The 15,391-nt window shown below is 37.0% G+C and overlaps 1 long non-coding RNA gene across 1 annotated transcript in view; it reads right to left on the bottom strand.

The window, feature by feature from the left end:
• The window catches only part of LOC115271921, a 57,277-nt gene extending 42,004 nt beyond the window's left edge, over positions 1-15,273 (bottom strand). Inside the window, exon 1 of the long non-coding RNA XR_003900155.1 lies at positions 15,191-15,273. This is a non-coding gene — a long non-coding RNA (uncharacterized LOC115271921). The remainder of the gene's footprint in view (positions 1-15,190) is intronic.
• Positions 15,274-15,391: the final 118 nt, after the last annotated feature.

Raw genomic sequence — 15,391 nt, 5'->3', positions numbered from 1 at the left:
CTGTAGTTGGCCAAATTGCAGCTTGGCTTCTCCCTATGCCAGCTCCCGCTTCCCACTCATCCCTTCCACAGGTGTTGCTCCCAAAGGCATACCTAAATAAGCGTACTGCATGCTAAATTTCATCTTAGAATTTGCTTCCCTGGGAACCCAACCTGTGGTACATAGTGTGTAGAAAAGGTTACAATAATATTTGCAGGTGCTTTAATTTCATCACTGCCTGATTGCTTCTGTTCAAAATGCCCCTCAGGGGGAACCCATGCCCTTTATGCCAAGCCATTTGGCTCACAAAATCAGACCTAGCAATTAAAGCATAACACCGTATTAGCCTAAACTTTTCACATTTTGGTTGTATAAAGCATACAAGAATTCAATGATGAATATTTTCCTTTTTTTGATCAATTGCTTTATTTTTAGCCTTCTTATAGATTATTCTCCCTGAAAATCTTGACTATGCTCAAAACTAGATATACAGATAATCAAAGTATACTTAGAGATCTCATGATGCAAAATTCAAATTTCTATTGAGACGTTTTCAAATAGATGTTACATTCACAAAATACATAATCCCATTCACTTAGGCTTAGAATCCTTTTGATCAATTTTCCTTACTTATCATTGTTCTCTTTTCCTTTCCCCTCTCCCTCCACATCAGCCCCTGCCACATCCACCTCTAGCCAAAACAGCTTTTCCTATCTTTGCTATGTCTTCACATTTATGTTCTGACATTTCCCTGCTATATAACATTGAGAAGGTCATGTCATCTAAATTTCTCTCAGCCTAGTTCCTTTTCTGTAAATTATGGAAGGAAGTATTGAACAGGATATAAGTTAAATGAGATAATGTATGAAAAACACAGAATATGGTACCTAGTACTTACTGGGTGCTTCTTTTTTTCTTTATCTTTTCCTGTGAGAAAAATCTTTGATAAAGACTATGATAGGAAATAATTTAGAATACATTGCCACCAAATGATAAATGCATCAAGGTAGAGGCAATCTCTCCCTATTTCTTAATTAAACTCCTATTTATGGGACACTTACTTTGTGCTAGGTATGTAATTGTGGACAAGAAAAAGCCTTTTTATTTAAGAGCTTACCATTTAGTGGAGTACTTACACATGAGAAAATAGGGATGTAAGAGGAAGAGAGATGAAGGGTGAATACATATCTAGAAAGAATGGCAAGGGGTAGTGCTTTCCTTTATTCATAACTTTGGTTATTGAAACAATAACAGCATTTATAGGGAGAGCTAGGTTGCCACCCCTGGATTAACAATGTTGACTGTAGGCATGCAGCTGACTTCCGGATCAGGGGCTTTTCCCAGCAATAACGCAAAATCTCACTCATCTAAGAATTGCAAAACAAACACCTGGCATTTCCAAGCTTGACATTTATATTGTAGTGCTTCTAATAATGGATAAATGATACAAATAAATATCTATCTAAATGGTGGCTTTGATGAAATAGGGATTATTGCAAATTGAGTTTAAAAAGTATATCTCCATAAATTATTACCCCCAAAATAAGCATTACTGTGTGTGGCAAATACAAATATAGCCCATCACTTGGACTCCTCAACACATTCCCATCACAAGGACTCTGCTTTCTTTATTTTTAATATTTATTTATTTTTGAGAGAGCAAAACAGAGCATGAGTGGCAGAGGGTCAGAGAGAGAGAGGGAGGGAGACACAGAATCCAAAGCAGGCTCCAGACTCCAAGCTGTCAGCACAGAGCCCAACGCAGGGCTCAAACCCACAAACTGCAAGATCATGACCTGAGCTAAAGTCAGACACTTAACTGACTGAGCCACCCATGCACACAGGACTTTGCTTTCCTAAGTAAGCATCACTGACTGAACATAATTTTCTAGGAAGCTCCTGTCTTTGAAATGGATAAAAATCTAATTTTCCTGGATTGTCTTGTATGTACGTATGCTGTAGAAAGGAATGCAATTATATAGTATGGTATACAGCATCGTTTCTTTTTCTTTTTTTTTCTTTTTATATTTCTTTCTTTCTTTTTGATAGAGACAGAGACAGTGTGAGCTGGTGAGGAATGGGGTGTGGGGGAGAGAGAGGGAGGAGGGAGAGAGAGAGAATGAGAATCACAAGCAGACTGCACTGCCAGCACAGAGTCCAATATGGGGCTAGAACCCCACAAAACCATGAGATCATGGCCTGAGCTAAAACCAAGGGTCAGATGCTTAACTGACTGAGCCACCCAGGTGCCCTTATACAGTATCATTTATTTAAGGGAAAAATAACTTAGAAGAGATTAGCCCTGGCTTATGATAGAATACCATTCTTAGAGATTCAATACGCCGTGCAGATAATAAAAGTAAGGTTTGCTTTGATTTATCACAAGGAATAAAAGAGGAAAAAAGAATACCAAAGCAAAAAAAGTGAAGAAGGCAGGGATGGATAGAAGGAATATTGTCAGAAGACCATAAGCAATATACATAGTATAAGAAGATGAAATGGAATTGAATGAAGGAAGGGAAGGCAAAAGCCAGGACAAGGTACTGAATATTGGCTTAGCCCTTTATGTTCCTTTTCCTATCTACTCATACAATATTTTATAGATAAAGAATCTGAAACTCAGAGAATTTAAGTTTCCTGCACAAGCTATCAAATATTTGGTTTTGAGCCAAAACCTGGTAAAATCCAAAGACCATGCTTATTCCTGTTATAAGTCCCAGATTTCCAAACAAACTCGACTTGCTTTTATTAAGGGAATTTATAACAATTGTTCTAGTGATTTCCCTGAAGCAATTCCATCATATGCTGCAGCTTGAGTAGAATATCTCCTTCAGAGTTTACCTTATCATCTCCACTGTGGGATGAGTGAGAAGCTGGATGATTAAAGAAAGGAGGAATTCTTTTATTTTAGTTTTTATTTATTTTGAGAGAGAGAGTGAGAGAGAGCGAGCAAGCACATGAGCAGGGGTGAGGGAGAAATGGGGAGAGAGAGAGAGAGAGAAAGAATCATAAGCAGGCTCTATGCTCAGCATGGATGGAGCCTTACTTGGGGCTCCATCCCAGAACCCTGGGATCATGACCTGAGCCAAAATCAAGAGTCCAATGCTCAAAACACTAAGCCACCCTGGGGCCTAAGGAAGGATGAAATTTAAGGAGCTCAACTTGATGCTTTAATTAAATCAAATTTGGTCTTTCCTAGACACAAATCTTCTGGTTTTCTTGGAATTAAATATTTAAATGCAAGAACATTGCTACACACACACACACACACACACAGAGCCATATATGTATACTATTTTCTTAGGTCAAAAAGTCTAGAATATTCTCTTTTGAGTTCCTCAAACATAAGATGGTCCCTCCTGTTCCCAGGACTTTTGCTTGTGCTATTTCCTATCACTGAAATGTTTCTTTTTTCTGCATGCTCCTCTCTGCCTGTTTCTTTTAGATCACCATTCTTTTATACCTTCAGAATTAAGACTAGTATAGATCTGTTCTTTATATTACACCAAATTTGAAGTACAAAATAGATTTTTTGAAAAAATATTACGTTTAACACTGTTGTACCTTCACACTTATTCATGTAAATTTTTATTTATGCCTCCTTCTCATAAACTCTGCAAGAACAAGGGTCATCAATTTGTGCTATTTTGGTACCTACTATTGTATCCCCAGGATATAGCTTTACTAAAAGCTTAAGTGAATTAATAACAGTTTCAATATGTTTTTCTTCCTTTCCTAGAAAACATGCTATGATGGGAAGCTATGTTCCTTTTCTTTCTCTTCCTTTAGTAACTTTAAGTAACCTCCTGATACATTGCAAAGATTGTGAACTTTGGTATACTCCTGGGTCTGAATCATAGCTCTGCCACTTAATGTGGTAACTTTGAGTACTGTATTTACTTCTTAGAGACTTTCATTACTCCTCTAATAGAATAGATGTAAATTTGTATTTCGTAGGATTGTTCCAGCTCTTACTGAAATATTAATACATTATATGCAATTAACACATGTGAGTCCCCTAACTCTTCTATCCTGATTTCCTTCTCACAAATAAGGTTGATGGATATGCAAGGGTTTCTCAGTTGGTGATACACTTATTGCCACCAGAGTATGAACCTGCTTCCAAATGTTCAATCTGACATGTTAACCAAGATCAAGTTTTACCTCTTCCTTGAAGTGATTTCCATTTTAGTCATAGTCCTTAGTCTCTTTTGTTAATATCACATGGTTTAGTGTTTTTTAATTCTTTTTTTATTTCATCCTATTTTTAGAATGTAACTATTTTTCAGTTATTTTTTTATTTTTCTTATTTTATTTAGCAGGAATTCTGCTAGAATTTGTGGGATGATACAAAGGGGAGGTTGGCATAAACTTCAGCACTTACCTTGCAGTCTGTTGTCATTGACAAAAGTTAAAATAATGTAGTAGAGGAAATATTAATCAGTAACTCTAGAAATTCTATGGTGTGATTACTATGTGTCAGACACTGTATAAACACCAATGGTGGATATATTCCAGGAGAAGACAAACACGAGAGCAAAATCATGGTAATGTGAAAGGGAGTGGTGAGTACTAGAATGGCTGCCAAGTCCAAGGGATGGAGTACTATATGTGTATGGAAGACATAAGGAAATTGAGACTGGTTAGAGATGGAAAGATGAGGGCACCTGGATGGCTCAGTCAGTGGAGTGTCCCACTCCATCTCAGCTCAGGTCAATATATCTCATGGTCTAGGAGATGGAGCCCCACTTTGGGCTCTATGTTGTCAGCATGGAGCCTGCTTGGGATTCTCTCTCTCTCTCTCTCTCTCTCTCTCTCTCTCTCTCTCTCTCTCTGTCTCTCTCTCAGTAAACAAATAAATAAATTTAAAAAGAGATAAATGGAAGATGAGCTAGATCATTGGGCTTTGCCAATCATTCTATAAAGTTTCTCATTTTTCCTGAAAGCAGTATCACAAAGACAAAAGACTCTTAGCAGGAAAATAACATGATCCCATATGAGTTTCAAAAAGGCAAAGCTTGTCTCACTTACAGATATTGTCTTTCTCTCAAAATTGTGTCTTCCATTAAGGCAAGGGCTACATTTTGTCCTTCTGTGATTTTCCTTAAGCATTTAAGAATTGGTAGGTACAGATTAGCCCTCAACATATTATAGGTAAGTTCTATAGTATGTAAACTAGCATTTGAATTCCCAGTATGATTTACAAGCTACTAGAAATAAGGGAATAGGTACTAATTACTTTAAGTGTCTATAAGTAGAGTTCTACAGGTTTGGAGAGTTATTATATAGATTGTGTCATTTGTTCTCATGACATTCCTCTAGACGGGATAGGAAAGGAGGGAGCCAACTATAAATATGTACTTTGAAATCTTGATAGGTTTCATAGACGTGACCAACCTAGTAAGTACTTTTAAAACATGGGCTATGTGGAAACCAGAGGCCTGCTGGGAATCCTCAGGTCTAATTCTGCCCATCATATTTTTTACATCCATATCCACAATATCTTGTCAATAAAATGAATGCCAATGTACTAGCATTCTGAGCTAAAAAGAGTGTTCAAACATCTAAATAATTGATGGAGTTTTTTTTTTATCAGACTAAGCAGTAGCTATAAAATAAAATAAAAATAAGAGTCAAATAAGTTTAGTTTTTTAACTAATTCTGTTATAGAATTGTTTAATAATTTTACCATTCAATTTTAAAGGAACTGAAGAAAGGAAAGGGTTATTTGGAGACAACATGCTCCTTTCTTGAGGAGAACAGCCTAAAATTAGAAAGGGGCATTGTGAAAACTTGTCATATTATAAAGAAAAAAAGCATTAGAGCAAGAAGCACGATCTTTTTCTCTCACCCTTTTTCTATCATCTCCTCTCCTCTTCTCTCTTTTTTAACCCTTCCTACCCCATCTCCCTCTCTTTTCCTTTATCTCTCTCTTCCTCTTATTTTTTCTTACACCATCTTCTTTCAATGTGGGATCTGTTCATATTTCCTCTAAACAAGCATTTGTTAAGTACTTATGTGAAAGTAATTGTGATCAACACTAGGACTAGAAGAGATAAACTGGAGTGTGTGTTATGGAGGGAAACTGGGTATAAATTTCCTTTGTACACAAAGGAACTGATGGTTCTTAATAATTTTCATGAATAAAAACAGTAAAGTACTAAAATGGTAGTAAGAATAAAATTCATCAATTGAGTGTTTGCTCTATGCTATGTTTATAAAATGTGGTTCCTGGACCAGTAGCATTGGAATAAACTAGAACATGTTAGATATGCAAGTACTCAGGGTTCACTTTAGACTTACTAAATCAGAAAATCAGGGAGATGAGAGAGGGGCCCTGGAATCTTTTTTTTTTTTCTTTGAGAGAGAGAGAGAGTGAAGGAGAGGGTGAGAGTTTAAGGGAGGGAGAGGAAGAGAGAATCTTAAGCAGGCTTCATGAGCATCACAGAGCCCCATGCTGGGCAATCTCATGGATCTGAGCTGAAATCAAAAGTCAGACAACTTAACCAACTGAGCCACCCAGGTGTCCTGGAATCCATTCTGTAATAAGTTTCCAGGTGACAATATTGGATATTTAAGTTTGAGAACCACTCCTTTATGTTGACTAGTTTAAATGGGTCATCTCATGTAATCTTTATAAAACTTATGAGTCAAATACTATTCATCCTTTGCCTTAGTTAACTATTACTGCCTAGCCAGTCATCCTAAAAGGCAGTGACTTTAACGAGCAATAGTTTTGTCATTATCTCTTAGGATTCTGGAGGTTTAGTAACCTTGCAGTATGTTCTCATTTAGGGTCTCACACATGATTAGAGTCAGATGGTGGGGCTGGAATGATCTGAGGGCTTGCTGACACATATGGCTTGTGTTGGGAAGATGTAAATAGCTGGAAACTGGAACAGAGACAACTGTTGAGACAGCTCTGTTTCTATGTAATCTCTTCATCATGGCAGGCTTGGGGCAGCCGAAGTTCTTATGATGTTCCCAAAGGCAGAGTCAAGGGAGACACACACACACACACACACACATACACAGAGAGAGAGAGAGAGAGAGAGAGAGAGAGAGAGAGAGAGAGGGAGAGAGAGAGAGAGAAAAGAAGAAGAAGAAGAAGAAGAAGCAGCAGCAGCAGCAGCAGCAGCAGCAGCTGTATCAACTTGTATGACCTAGCCTTGAAAGTCACATGGCATCACTTTGCCCATTCTGACCATTCAGTCAGTCACAAAGACATACTCAGGTTATAAGGAAAGGGTAGAGATGCCACTGCTTAATGAAGGAATTGGCAAGTATTGAAATGTCAAATTGGAAATATTTTTGTGCCCTTCTTTATAAAATACAATTTACAACATTATTCAGTTTTCATCTAAAAATCAGAGTTGAAAGAATTTAAATAAGCTGTCCAAATTTGACAGTAAACAGTAGAAAAGAAATTCAAGCTCAGAGTCTATGATCTTTACCAGCATGCAGTATTGGTTTTTATCCTGTTTCCTCTCAGCCAGGTGTACATGGAATATTTTGCATAGATTAGTTGTTGTATTATCAATGGACTAATGGGATCTATACCAGTATTATCCCTGTTTTATAGATGGGTCAACTGAGGCATAGAGAAAATGAATAATTTTCTCAAATTTTTGTTGCCTTATAGTTTATAGTAACAAAATGTGAATACAGGTGCTATTATTACTCTGATGCATGAATCAAGCATAACATTATACTGGTGATATCTTCTATTATTATCTTTCATCTTATGTACATTTATATATTCTATATTTTTTAATATTTTAGCTGTCTTCTCTATATTTTTGCCTTTCCAAAGTTGTAAAATGATTAATTACTTATTATTCCTCTAATGTAAAAGAAATGAACCCTATTTCAAGAAGTACACCTTTGCTCTCAGTTAGAAATAAATAGTACTACCTGCCCTATAAACAACACAGAAATATTAATGTGAGAGCTTAATATAGGAAGCAGGACACATAAATGGCAGATGTACTGGGGTATAACTGAGGAAACTGGTCATACTTTTGTTGAAAAAATAAGAGGTTAGTGAAAGATAAAATTGATGTCTGAAAAAATGTTAGGATCAGTCGTGGGGAAGAATCTAAACATTCTATGTAGCTCTCATGATGAAAAGAGCTACAACTAATGATATTTTAGATAGGCAGATTTCTGTCCAGAACAAATCACCCAATAATGGAGACTGGCTGGCAGTGCATTGAACTTCGAAAGGGAAAAATCTGTTTCCTGTGGCTGATGCCTTAGAAAACATCAGCTGATCATTTGTTGAAAATATTGCAGAAAAGTTTCCACACTGGACAAATTGTCAAAGGTGATGACATGTAAGACTGCTTCTAGTCTTAAGATTCCAAGATCCTTGGTGATTTACTGAGGATAGAAAAACAGATGCACCTGCTACTGGACAGGGCTAAAATACCCATCTTCCCAGGCTTACCTGAGCTTTAGACCCTTGAGGCTACACTAGGTCACACTAGTGTACTAAGTCTACGAAGAAGATGGTAGGGGAGGAGCTACAGCTTGCTCTCAGGACAGTCTTAAGACTTCCTCCTTGTGACTGTCCAGGTAGCAGGAACCACTGTCCTGCAGAAGGTATCTTTTTTCCTTATACCTTTCGTTACAAGAAGGCAAGACTGGAGTGTATAAGGCCGCCCTGCTTAGAAGGACCAATATCTGCCTTAACACATAACTTTCAGAATCACCACATGGAACATATTCATTACAGTATACATGTTACACAGCACTCAGAAAATCCCAAAGCAGGATGTAGTCATCATGTATAAATAGTTTAGCTGTACTTCTTTCCAGTCCAAATGGAGTTTACCACTCAGGGATAGCTTTCACATCAGCTAAGTTGCCTTTCTTTCTTAGTCTTTTCAGAGGAGCAACGCAGGAGACTTAACTCAAGGTCAGGTTCTCATGTGGCCATGCCAGTATATTATAGACACTTTGCTTACAGTAGCTTTGAAAAACGTAACATAATATTAACTAACATTTTAAAGCACTTGCTGCTTGGTCAGACCCTTTGCTAAGCAGCTTACATGCAAGATTTCATTTATTTTTCAAAGCATAACTATGTCTAAGCAACTATTTTTATCCCCATTTTATAGACAAAGAAATTAAGTCTTGGGAGAATAAGGAACTCTACAAGATCAAAGAAGCTATATAATAAATGACAGAGTCAGAATTTTAATCTGGTTTTGTCTGCTTCTAGAGTCCTAGATATTAATCAATTGTTTATTCACCAACTGTATATTGATCTGCAATTCTGGACTGAGAATTTTCCTAAGAGCTAAGGATAAATAATTGCACAAGATACTTGTGGAACATATGTATTGCATGTAGCAAGAACCCATGGTGGCTATTTACAGACTGGAAATGTCCTAGTGCTAAGTTATATTGGAAGAAGTGTCATTGATGCCAGGGATATAAACCATAAACCCGGCAGCTAATTAACCTCCCAAATAAAATGACTTGGGATGAAAAGGCCCAGCCCATAGGCTCTGCTTCTTCCCTGGAACTAATCAAATAAAAAAGAGTAAATGAAGTCCTGAGTTAGCATTGCCTTCGGCCAGTATACGGTTGCTTCTGTAGTTTTGAAAACTTGTACACAACCCTTTATTACTACTTTAATGGAAAAGAACACCATGGTCCATCTCAGCATATTCTGAAGAATTAAAGCTTATTATTTTTATTTTTTTAATTAATTTATTTTGAGAAAGAGAGAGTGTGTGAGCAGAGGAGGGGCAGAGAGAGACAGGAAGAAAGAGAGAATCCCAAGCAGGCTCCCCACTGTCATCACAAGAGCTCAATGTGGAACTCAAACTCACAATCTGTGAGATCATGACCTGAGATGGAAAGAAGAGTCAGATGCTTAACTGACTGACCCACCCAGGCACCCTGAAAACTAATTTAATAGCAGTGGCCACTTCAAAATAAATGAGTTTTACTTATAGCTAGATCAAATAGATTATTAATACAGGATTACATCCAATTTATGTTCATCGTGACCTTGACTGCGTGTCCCAGAGATGGTGTTGGGTCCCCATTCACAGTCTTGGTGTGGGAAGACAGATTTATGGATTTGAAAGAGGCTTCAGGATTGAGTTGCCAGATAAAATGTAGGACACTCAGTTACACTTGAATTTCAGATAAACAATAAATAAATTTCTAGTATATCTCAAATATTACATGGAATATAATTTTACTAAAACTAGTTTGTTTTTTTTTAACTGAATTTCAAATTTATCTGGGTGCCTTGTATATTTATTTGCCAAATCTGTAAACCTTACTTCAAGTGACTTGTGCTTGGTATCACACACCTAACTTTGCAGAACTGGGACAGACTCTGCACCCTGGGGCACATAAATGTTTCCTATGTGTCTGACAGGATAATGTGGTGAACAAAACAGTTATAATTTCTTACGTCATGAGGCTATCTCTGATCTACACTGTGCTTGATATGTGATCAATAGTTTGTTTATTTATTTATTTATTTATTCATTCATTTATTTTTAGGCTTGTGAATACCTTGTTTCATCCAACATGGATTATATGTGTTCTAGGTTAAGGAGAGATAGAAGACTTGCTGAGGCTTCAGATAGATAGCATTCATAGCAGAAAGTTAAGAAAGTTTAGAAAAGAAAGACTCATGTTTGTGTGGCTGTCAGTCTAGTACATTGTACAAATGATAAGCTGACAAGTAAATCAGTAGTTGTCTGCAGTGGGACTGCCAGGGACAAGCCATTGTCCATGCTTAATTAAAGGGCCAGATTGTGACACTGCTTCAAAATATGACACTTTCAGATGATGACATGGCAGAAGAAGATGGGGAGACAAAAAAAGAAGAAAGTAAAATGGTACCCAGAGCCCTGGGCAGCATTGATGGTCAAAACTGATCCAGTCTTTAAATACCTGGGCATTTTTGGTACAACTGTAGACTTGCACTCGTAAATCTTTAGAACTTGATATTTTTCTACTTCTAACGTGCTTAAGGTAAGGGAGCAAAACCCAGACTCCAGGGAAGGATTGGGGCAAAGCATGAACTTTCATGAATTATGAATTAAACAGGAAGAAGTTTTGCAATTTAAATCCAGAGGAAGAAGGCTTGGTATAAAATACCTTCAGAAAACATTTTAAATCTCAAAAGACTTACGGATCACAAATTCTTGTTACCTATACAGGCTTAACATGACCTTATCACCTCCCTTTAAATTCTGATCTCATCTCTCACAACTTCCTGGCTTGTTCCATTTTCCAAGCCCTCTGGTTTGCTCTCCAGTCCCCCAAATGCTCTCCACCACAGGACCTTTAGACATTCTTTACTTTCTGCCCTGGATTCTCTTTTTCCAAATATCTGCCTCCTCAATTCTTAATGTCACTCTGACTGCCTTATTTTAAAATTATAGTTAAGAGTCTCCGGGTGCTAGTTGGTTGAGCATCCAACTTCAGCTCAGCTCATGATCTCACAACTCATGGTTTAAGTCCCATGTCGCGCTCTGTGCTGACAGCTCAGAGCCTGGAGCCTGCTTCAGATTCTGTGTCTCCCTCTCTCTCTGCCCCTTCCCCACTCTCACTCTGTCTCTCTCTCTCTCACAAAAATATATAAACATTTAATTTTTTGAAAAAATATAGCTAAGAATCCCAATTCTTCTTGTGTATTTTATTAACTTTATCCAAGTACTTCTCAATTTCAAAAATATCTTATGATTTAGGTATTCTGTTTGTTATTTATTGTCTCACTTCCTTAATAAAACATAAACATGGGCAAGGATTATCCTTCGATCTTCACTAATCAGCCCCACGTGCAACACACCTTGCACGTTGTGGGCTCTCAATAAGTGTTTGCTAAACGGATGGCAACATTTCCTTACATATAATATTCTACAACTGTGCCCTTACACTCCCATCATCCTGCCCAGATCTTAGGTTAATTTCCCATTTACTGCTCTGCCCAAAATGAATCTGGTTGTAATCTAGTATGGAAAACTGTTCTCAAGGTGGAAATCTGGTCTATTCATGTGCTCTGAGATTAGTTAGGCCTTAGTAAAGTAAATATTCTTTATCATCAGTGCAGCTTCTCTCTTTGTTTGTTTTTTTGAAGGTGAAGTCACAAATTGGAAATCTCTGTCTATAGGGCCATGTTATTTAATGTAAGAATTTTTTGGCTTACAAAATTAGAAATCAACAACAAAGTGCTCAGAAAAACAAAAATCATTGCAATTTTACTTTTTCTTTTCAAGAACTTCACAATTGTTTGCTAAAAATAAATAAATAAATAAATAAATAAATAAAAGAAAGCCAAAACTGAAATGATCAATTTCTTAGAAATGGATAGCAATAAACTTACTACATGTGCTTTGGATAATAAATAAAAGTACATAAATTACTAGAAAGCAAAAAGAATAAATCATATCTAAGCTCCAAACTCAAAGTATCCAAATACATTAAACATAAAAATAGAAGTATGTAGATTTGAATACTAAAGTGATTTTTAATGGGTGTTTTGAAATAAGTGATAAAATAGAATATCTTTGATAAATTTAATTATTGGAAGAAAGAGAGGGAGGGAGAGAGAGTGTGAGAGAGAATTCAAGTATATAATATTAAGATTAATAAAGAAGTATGACTAGAGCTATGGAAAGTATTTAAGTAGTTCAAAAATGTCAATGTAAATAAAAATGGAAGTGAAAGGAGTTTTACTACAGTATTGTGGGTTGGTAACCCTGAGCAATTAGAAACATCTTTAATGTCTAGTCAGTAAAAGTAGGTGAATGGGTTTTGGTATTTCATATTATGAAATATTATAAAAAAAACTAAAACGAGAAAAGAAACACATTACAATATTAACTGGAAATATAAAATAGCAAAATACCATGATCTCCTATGTATAAAAAGAAAAAATTTGTTTCCAGAAAGCCAAAGCTCTATATTTGTATTGTATGTATTGGCTCACATATTTTTTTTAAAATCTGGAAAGATAAAACAAAACTATTAATTTTTATTTCTTCTAAGAAGAATAAAATAATTGGCAAGGCTCTAAGGTAGCCTTTCAGTCTTGGCTCTATATACTTCTATATTGTTTGCAGTTTAATAATGAAGGTTTATTCAAATATTACTTGTATAATAAAAATGTATAAAGAACCCTTATCTACGTAAGTAGTGTGTAATTATCAGAAGTTGAACTCCTGGGCCAATATATTTTTCAGGAAAACAGATGCAGATTCTGACCAACACATATTCTTTCTAGATAATCCCCTTCTTTGTGAGTTTCAGCTGACCTCATCACTGTTCAATCTACTATCATTAGCTGTTGCGCTCTGCTATGTTAACAAACAAGCAAGTTTTTGGTTCATTTTATTTTTGTTCAAATATACATTCCTGTCTGTTAGGCTTCCTCTCAGACTCTACTATTATGATAGGTAACTGTAATGATGATGATGATGTTGTTGATGAGGATTTTCATAAGTCCATAGAGTTTTGCAGATAGCCATTTCAAACGGTTTTAAGTCTTTATGGAATAAACAAAACTTTTGAATGGTGGAGTAATATGATTAGATTTAGACTTTATGAGCTGGTCTGTTGTCAGAGTGGAGGGTGGACTGTGATGGAACAGATGGAAAGCAGAGGAACCAGTTAGGACAGTGAATGTCCCTTGAGTCTGCTTCAGAAAAACAGGGCTAGAGATAATGCACTGATTATTGAGATTTATCCCAGGAATTAGAATTTCTGGGAGGAACCAGCAATGATACATGTGTTTGTGTGTGCATATCCATATGTAATATTTATTTTTAAGGTACCCAGGAGATTCTGGTGACCAGTCAGGTTTGAGGATACCTGAGCAAGGAGAATATTTACAGCAACCCAAGTAATCTCTGGAGAGCTCAGGAAAGAAAGACTGGGGAGAAAGGTAATGGGTAATGGAGAGAAATACCATTAAGAAAGTCTTCCTAGAAAGAGAACCTGGTTTTTATTTTCAGAAAATTATACAGATTCAGATGGTAACTTTACCAACGCTTGCTGTTTACCTATTCACATTTCCAGTCATTATTTCTGGAATGGATATTTTCATCTTAGTCCAGATTTATGTAGAAAGTATAATTTTTCTTCTTCTATCTATCTCCCCTCCTCTCTCCCTCACTCACTGAAAAGGCGCAATTTCTAAAGGGCACATGGGTGACACAGTCAGTTAAGCATCCGACTTCATTTGGCTCAGGCCAGGATATTGTGATTTCTGAGTTCTAGCCCGGTGTCAGGCTCTGTGCCGAGAATGCCAAGCCTGCTTGGGATTCTCTTTCCCTCTGTCTCTATCCTCCTCTGCTTTCTCTCAAATTAAACTTAAAAACTAAAGGCACAATTCCAATGAGAGGAGGGAAGGACTGGTTGGACTAAAAATGAAAGTAGAATAATGGAGAGAGGGTCTTTAGCAAAACAGAGCATCATGAATAAAGTGTTTTACTTGACTACCACTATCTATTTGCTGTTGCTCTGTGTATGTAATATCTCAACAACTGACCACTGGTAAGAGGTCTATAATCTCTCTCTGAATTTTGTCCAACCTTCCCCTTCATTGCTTGATGTTGCCACACAGATTTTCTGTTAGCTTCTGCCTGAGAGAGAGCCTTTGCCATACTCCCCTGTCTGAAACAGTCTCCTTACTGCTGTTCAAAGTTGGCATCATCTGAGCATGTAGGTGCACCCTCAGAAAGACTATACTTGACCTTTCAATGTAAAAAAATCTTACCTATTTTTCTTTCATCTCTCTAAAGTGGAAATAAAGGCAGAAGGAAATGGCAGATAAAATTAAATTTCTTATACCCTGCAGACCATTTACAAATACTTCAGGGTGGCAGAGTTTCTACAGGAACTCCCTACTGTCTTAATGCTAATGCTTTGCTAGAAGGAAAAACAACCCTAGCTTGACAATAGCTAGGTTTCCAGTATCCTTTGAGCCTTCTTTAGTATATTAAAATCTCGAAGGAAACTTCCTCTGGACTTCACCTCCCCCAACTCCTTAGTATATAACCAGTCTCTCCTCATGGTCCTGGGACAGGTCTTCTTGCCCACCGGCCCAGTCCCCATGCTTTAAATAAAGTCACCATTTTGCACCTAAGATATCTTCAAGAATTCTTTCTTGGTCATGGCTCCAGATCCCCCGCCCCGCCCCCAATCATCCCCAAACCTCATCATCTCTACTCACGTCCTTATTCCTTCTTAGCACAGTTCGTGGTATGTTTGTTGGCTAATTTATTTTCAAACCTCTGTTCTTGGTTATGGGGCAACATGGCAGGGGCTTGTCCTTTTATACCCAAGATTTCTTTATCGCCCCCAGAAACCAGAGACCGCCAGGGAGGCTGAAGCACGCATGCAAAAGCAAAGGGCTTTATTACGAATTTAGGCC

This window comes from Suricata suricatta, chromosome 11 (assembly GCF_006229205.1).
Source record: "Suricata suricatta isolate VVHF042 chromosome 11, meerkat_22Aug2017_6uvM2_HiC, whole genome shotgun sequence".
Taxonomy (NCBI): Eukaryota; Metazoa; Chordata; class Mammalia; order Carnivora; family Herpestidae; genus Suricata; species Suricata suricatta.
Note: the sequence above shows the minus strand (reverse complement) of the source record. Positions and strands in the feature narration are given on the sequence as shown.